The sequence below is a fragment of the Elephantulus edwardii genome, unplaced genomic scaffold (assembly GCF_000299155.1).
Source record: "Elephantulus edwardii isolate Elephantulus edwardi_28Jun2011 unplaced genomic scaffold, EleEdw1.0 scaffold00039, whole genome shotgun sequence".
NCBI lineage: Eukaryota > Metazoa > Chordata > Mammalia > Macroscelidea > Macroscelididae > Elephantulus > Elephantulus edwardii.
Window position 1 is genome coordinate 16,876,821 of NW_006399789.1, and position 6,293 is coordinate 16,883,113.

Below are 6,293 nucleotides of genomic sequence, written 5' to 3' on the forward strand. Positions count from 1 at the left end.
GTTATGCAGATGACACAACCCTGCTTGCTGAAACTGAGGAGGACCTGAAATGCTTGCTGCAGGGGGTCAAGGACTGCAGCCTTCAGTATGAATTGAAGCTCATTGTCAAGAAGACAAAGATTCTCACCACTGGACCAATTGGCAGTATCAGGATGGATGGGAAGAGATTGCTATTGTTAACAACTTTAGTCTGCTTGGCTCCATGGTCAACACTCTCGGCACCAGTAGCCAGGAAATAAAAAAAACGTATCACTATGGGAAAGTCTGCTGTTAGGGACCTCTCCAGGGTACTGAAGAGCAACGGTGTCACTCTGGAGACTAAAGTGCGTCTGATACAGACTATGGTCTTTGCAATCACTAGTTATGTATCAGAGAGTTGGACAGTGACTAAGGAGGATAGAAGGAGCATTGATGCCTTTGAGCTGTGGTGCTAGAGAAGAGTACTGAATGTACCCTGGACTGCCAAGAAAACAAACAGATTCATCCAGGAGAGGGTTAAACCAGGCTCCTCCTTGGAGGCAAGGATTCTGAGGCTTCATCTGATATACTTTGGACATGTTGTAAGGAGGGAGAGGTTCTTGGAGAGGGACATCATGCTTGGAAGGGTGGAGGGATGGCGCAGAAGGGAAGACCCTCTATGAGGTGGATTGATTCAGTGACTGGAGTAATCGGGATGGGTGTGTCAGAAGCAGTGAGATTGGCACAGGATAGAGCAGGGTTTAGGGCTGCTGTACAAAGGGTCGCTATGAGTCGCAAGCGACTCGACGGCACATAACAACAAAGTCTAATGGAGGGTCAGTTATAAATAAGGCTCCAATTCGATAGCAGTACGAAAGAGAGGATATTATTTACATTGTCAGCCTTCTTACTGCTCTGAACCACTTGGCCTGCCTTACCGATTTTATTATGTCCCCCTTCCTAGCAAAATACAGTTATTACTCAATACAGGCTTCGCTGAATGAACTGCATTAAACATAAACATTAGGATACAGATGACATTTTGTTTCAATGTAATTTTAGGGTTTTAAAAAAATCAGAAATCAATTTTCTGAGACATATTCTCTTCAGAGTGCTTGAGAAGAGAATATATTTCAAGATTTATGAGTGGCAGGCCTCCTTCACTGGAATCTCTATAAGCCTGTCCTTCCAAAGTGCTACGTATAGTCTGCTTTCCAATAAAAAATGAATCTGTATTTGCTTCTATTAGATTTCTGGCATCTTAGGAGTTATATCCCCTAATCATTTCTGAATTTCTTGTTACACTGATCAGTGTTATAAATATAGAAGGTCTATAGAATATTGGCCGAATCAAGTAAGGAAAGTGTGAAAGGGCATGGAAAATTAATGTTCAAATACTGATATGATTATTCTGATTAGCAGTTTGCAATTAAAGCAATGATTCTGACTTGAATGTCTTCATTATTATTCTCATTCTCTTTGCTACACCTTCTGGGAGCCCTAGTGTTACAATTCTTGGGAAGCTGCACTGCTAACCCAATTCCAGTGCCTCGATTAGGGTTAAATCTACGACAGCTCCCAGGGAGAAAGATGGGCAACCATCTCCCATGCAGTTTACAGTCTCTGAACACCCTCTAGAGGGTCAGCTATGAGTCAGTTCCAACTCCACGGCAGTAAGTTGTTTGCTACATTTGGCAAATGCAGAAGAAGTATCTCCTAAGCATTAACACTTCTATTAAGAAAGGATCCTGTAAAAAAAAAAAAAAAAGACACTATCACACCTGTTGTCAATGAAGTGTGATAACTTCATAATCTTGGAGCCTGGAATCAAAGAATAAAGGAAAAACGGTTGGATTCTTTCTCCCAAAACTAATTTTGCTTTGATCATTGTTTTTAAAAGTGCTTAAAATGTACTGAAGTCATTTTAGATGAAAAGGTACGTTTCTCAGCCTTCCCCCCTTTCCTTATTCACACAGCTTAATTCAGTATCATCAGACTGTCGGAGGAAAATTATCATCCTAAGAACCTTATGCATTATGTAATGGAGACTTCCCTCTATTCATATGAAAATAAAATAAATACCACATTAGCATCAGGTGCCATGTGTTAAAAAAACCAAGGAAAAACAGATTATGAACTCTTTGCAATTCATATTTCACATTTAGCAGAGGGCCCTAAGGTTTGTCAAGGAAATGAAAAGAGAAAGTTTAGAAAATATGAAAAAGTCAATAGTCAAGAAAGCAAATTACAGACTAGAAGGGAGGTAGAGACAGCAGAAAAGCAGTGCAAGCTACTCTTCAAGTTTAGTCGTGAAGGGAGGGAGAAGGTGGAATATTAGAAATGAATACACAAACTAAGGAATATTGATTGAAATACTGTTTGTTTAAAAGCAGAACAGATTGCTTTCTGGAAACTAGGCTGGCAAAACAAATAAAATAATCTTAGAAAATAAAACCTGAGAGGTAGAGTTACTTGCTTGGAATTTAAGACTCTCAGGTGAGGTAGTCCATGGGGAATCACACTGAGAACCCAAAGATGCTGTCCCTCTGGTGGTTTGATCCCAATGATTACTCCTCGACACAGATGGCCAATCTCCCCTCATTTGATTTACAGCCGCCCAAATGCCTACTGAATGGTCAACTATAAGTTGGTACTGACTTGACTTCAATGAGTAAGTAAGGGTGAAGCATTGGGTAAGTTTACAAAACCCTGGAAAAGAGGGACCAAAAATATGAAAATAGCTGTAACACGTTAACACAGATTGATTTCAGAAACACCATGGTGAATGAAAATGTTAACTTCAGAAAATTATATACATTATGATTCTGTTCATACTTTTACAAAAATGTGGTACACCAATATTCATTGCACCACTTTCTACAACAGCTAACTATGGAAACCACCTCAATGTCCTTCAACAGGCTACCTACAAGTATGAACAGGGGCGGGGGACTTGGGGAGGGTGGGAGAGTCAGCATGGTCAGGAGGGCAGCTCTTCCAGGGTAAGTGGGCAGGCTGCTGGGCAGTGCTCAAAGCACAGCTGGACGGGAAACCTTAGATATGTAATCACACAAGATGTGTGACTGAGCCCAGCAGCAATGAGCAACCACGCCAGAGGGACGTTAGAAAGAGGCAAAGACACAAGTCAACCAGCAGCAGGAGAATTGCGAGAAGAGATCAAATCAGCGTGCTGTTGTGGCTAGGTTTAAGAGAGAAGATCAATTTCTCTAATCTCTGAAAGTAGTACTTCAAAAGCTATAAAACAATCCATGGCTTCCATGGTTTTAAAAAATATTGATATTGTACATTTTTCAAGTTGTTTAAATGGGATATTTGTTTTCCCCATACTACTATAAATGGTCACCAACATAAATTAGCAAGCAAATAAGTCTTCAACATTAAAAAGAAAACCAAACCACACACACGAATACACATTCCTAATTCTGCATCCCAAAGTAATGGTAAATAAAGGTTTTTGTTTTTTTTAAAAAAAAATAGTTGACACACGTGTGAGAGATAATGGATTAAAAAGATGTGCCATCCCACCCAATTATGTGCAAAACTGAAAAGGTACTCAAAGGCAAAGAAGCAAAAAGTCAGCTTTTGGTAAGGCATCCCAGGGGAATTTCAATTCCGGCTGTACTTCCTATCACTTAATGTTTGAGTCTTACTTAAATGTTCACTAATTTACTTCTGTAACATCTGTGGAGGCAGTAATGTGACAGAAGTAATGTGACCCACGTGGCAGTCAAGTGGCCTTGGAGATTCTCTATAGAGTTTAGGCCATGGAAAGTCTCTATGTTGGAAGGGGACTAGAAAACTATAAGCACCAGCCCAGGGAAATGACAAGCTTAGATGTGACTGGGGCTTCAAGTCTACAGCTGTGTGTAGATTGTGCTGCGTTGTTGTTGGGTGTGAGCAGATGTCAGCAAATGGGCTCTAACTCATACTTCCCTATACAACACACTAAACCCTGCCAGACGCTGCACCTTTCTCACAATTTCCATTGCCCTTAAACCTGTAAGTGCAGGCACTGTGTCAATCCACCTCACTGAGGGTCTTTCTCTTCTTCATTATTCCCTTCATCCTTTCCTCTTATTTCAAAATTAAGCTATCCATGAGGTATAAAAACCTTAAGGCCCAAAGTATTATGAAAAGCTAAGCGTTAAACTGATGTAAAGCCTTAAGTCCAGTAGCAGTAAACAAACAAAAAAATCCCAAAAACTTCCTAAATTAGATAACACAAAAAAATTGTCCTCATTATTGATAAACTTGGTTAAAAAATTTTCATAATTTTTAAAGCACAGGGGCTGAATTGTCATTATGACAAAGAATCAAGAGATTCTCCAAACTCTAGGATCCACAATCCAAAGACAGATAGGGATAAAAGAATAGTATGAAGTGGGTAAAAAGGGAATATAAAACTAGTATAATACACAAATAAAAGAAGATTTAAACATCTAAGAAGGATTTTTCCTTAGAACACACTGGAAAAAAGAGCTTTAAAGTTTATTTAAGTAGAATTTATATAGTGAAAAAGATCATACTAAATTAAAACTAAGCAGCTGCATTTAGCTGTAGCATAGTCACTGGTAGAAGAAGCAGTGGCGCAATAAAAAATGCTCATGAGGAAAATACCTAGAAGGAAGCACAGGAACACAAAACTGAACAACAGAAAAGGACATGGTCCAGATCTGTTGTTCACAGGGTCACTGTGAGCTGTACTCGACCCTACATAATAACAAGAGATCTAAGGGCTGCAGTTGAAAGTTACAGTCAGTCCATCAAGAATTCTGGAAGAAAACAAGGCAATATTCAAAGACATGATTGACAGTCATCGATCCAGTCCTACCTAACAGTGAGCCTCCAAAGAATTCCCAAAGCTGTAAAGCTCAGTGGGAGGAGACTGCCCATCTTTGTCTCAAGGAGCCACTGGTAAATTCAAACCATGGAAGACAAGAGGCTTTTTAATTATCAGCACAGCCCACTATGGACTATGCCATCAGAACAACTATCAAAGACATAGTGGATGAAAACTTCAGCAGCTGATGAAAAACAAATTATCAGGGTAAAGAGTATACTAGGCCAAGAATAAAATAAGTATTAATCCACACTGCATACAGTATTGTAAAATAGCAGAAAATGGGGAGGTGCGGTAGGGACAACATACTTTTAAATGAATAAAAATTTAAAAAAAAAAAAAGGTTAAAAGGAAAGGAACAACAGTGAGACGGAGAACAAGTTTCCAGTAAGAAATGTTGTTGTCGTTGTTGTCATGTTGTGCCGTCAAATCTCCTGCAACCCATAGCGACCCTAAGTACAACAGCCCTAAGCCCTGCTCTATCCTGTGCCATTCTTACTGTCTCTTCACACACCCACTCCCATTACCCCAGTCACTGAATCAATCCATCTCATAGGGTGGTCTTCCTTTCCCGCACTGTCCCTCCACCCTCTCAAGCATGACGTCCCTCTCCAAGGACTGGTCATTCCTTGCAACATGTCCAAAGTATGTCAGATGAAGCTTCAGAATCCTTGCCTCCAAGGAGGAGCCTGGGTTAACCCTCTCCAGGACAAACCTCTTTGTTCTCTTAGCAGTCCATGATATATTCAATACTCTTCTCCAACACCACAGCTCCAAGGCATCAACTCTCCCTCTATCATCTCTAGTCATTGTCCACTTCTCTGATGCACAGCAAGTGATTGTGAAGTGGTCTGTATCAGGCGCACCTTAGTCTCCAGACTGACATCATTGCTCTTCAGTATTTTGGAGAGGTCTCTGACAGCCGACTTTCCCAGTGCAGTACATCTTTTAATTTCCTGGCTGCTGGTGCCAAGAGTGTTGATTGTGGAGACATACAAACTAAAGGTGTTTACAATTTCAATCTCTTCAACCATCTGTCACAATGCTGCCAATAGGCCCACTGATGAGAATCTTTGTTTTCTTGACATTGAGCTTCAATCTATATTGAAGTCTGCAGTTCTTGACCTTGTGCAGCAAGCGCTTCAAGTCCTCCTCAGTTTCAGCAAGCAGGATTGTGTTATCTGCATAATGCAGATTGTTGATGAATCATCCTCCAATCCTGATGCCACATTTCTCCTCATTGAGCCCAGACTCAAAGATAATCTGTTCTGCATATAGATTGAAAAGATATGGAGATAGGACACATCCCTGGTATATACACCTTTCTCAAATTTGAACCATGCAGTGTATCCTTTGCTCTGTTCTGACCACTGCCTTTTGGTCAGAGGATAGGTTTCGCATAAGTACAATCAAATGTTCTGGGATTCCCATTCTTAGAGTTAACCACAGTTTGTTGTGTTCTACACAGTCAAAA